General features: G+C 29.0%; 1 long non-coding RNA gene across 1 annotated transcript; it reads right to left on the reverse strand.

Moving 5' to 3' along the window:
* Positions 1-540: 540 nt before the first annotated feature.
* On the reverse strand, positions 541-917 carry LOC123655238. The gene is made up of 2 exons (XR_006743353.1): positions 858-917; positions 541-754 (listed from the first exon to the last, which is right to left on the reverse strand). It is a non-coding gene; the product is annotated as an uncharacterized LOC123655238 (long non-coding RNA).
* Between the last annotated feature and the right edge of the window lie 436 nt (positions 918-1,353).

The raw sequence follows: 1,353 nt of genomic DNA on the forward strand, positions 1-1,353 counted from the left end.
TAATCATAGTCCCGTGTATAGTTCTCATATTGTTCCCAATGTTTGTTATGACCGTATATAATTCACAGGTTCAGTCCCTCGAGTCAACTACCGAATACGTAAACAGTTGAATTTAAAGGCTTACTAAATGCATGGAGTTACCAACTCTGTACTAAATAATGTAGGTTATTTTCGTTTTATAAGTAAACCAAGTATAATAATAAAAAAATAAAAATAATTCCTCGCTTCAGCCTGTAATATCCCACTACTGGGCATAGGCCTCTTTTCCCATGTAGGATCAAGCTTAATCCACCACGCTGCTCCAATGCGGGTTGGCGGATATATTACCATTAAAAATAATTACTATTTAGGTCGAATTCTCCTATACCTATTTTATTTATATTTGAAAAAATAACTAAATTAACATCATGCACTCGTATAATCCTCTACAAGTTAAAATAAATATATTTTATTTGTACATGAGTGGAACTATTTTTTTATTAACTGTTTAATTATTTATTTATTTTTTATGAACTAATTGTTGAAATTTAATAAATAAACGCGGCTTAACTACTTTATTAAGATAACCTGTGCTTGAGTTTCGGAATATTCACTACGCAAACCTATCTTTTGTCCATGATCAGGTCACTAGTGCAGTCAAATCTGCCTGGTAGCACAATGGCCAATAATAAACACATTTCCAATTCAGTATCAATAAATCACCAATGTATTTTATTATCTCCATCACTCCATGAACTGCTTGCTGATCAATTACCTGCAATAAAAGAAAGAGCATTTATTTAATTAAATAGTAATGTTCATAAAATTAACATAAGAACGTACGATAGAATAAACAAGAAAATATATCAATACCATACAAAAATCGGTCGCACGAAGTTTTGATTACAAATTGTTATTTTATGCGTGATCGGTTACCTACTGATCAAAATGTTTGTCTTTGATATGTATACATATGTATGTAATGGTATGTAATCAACGTAGAGTATTTATATAGTCAATATTATACTTTGTTGTCAGACAAAATAATAAAATTGTAATTAAGGGTAATTTTACTTTATATGCATTTGAAACTATAAATCATGATATTCTAACACGTGTATTATGCATACAAACAAATAAAGTAACAAATATAAAAACCTTTTAACTATATTTAGCATTTATAAATGCACGCAACATTTATATAAGATTTCCTTTACTTAAGCGTTAAGCCTTTACGGCCGTGAATTTCCTATATTTATCATACGACCAAAGTAGCACTGTGCACGTATTGATTCTATAATTCCTTATATAACTGTAATCCGATTAAAACAAATAATAATAAACTATAATTAAATAAAATAAGATTTAGAATCG

The sequence above is a fragment of the Melitaea cinxia genome, chromosome 7, assembly GCF_905220565.1.
Source record: "Melitaea cinxia chromosome 7, ilMelCinx1.1, whole genome shotgun sequence".
Lineage (NCBI taxonomy): Eukaryota > Metazoa > Arthropoda > Insecta > Lepidoptera > Nymphalidae > Melitaea > Melitaea cinxia.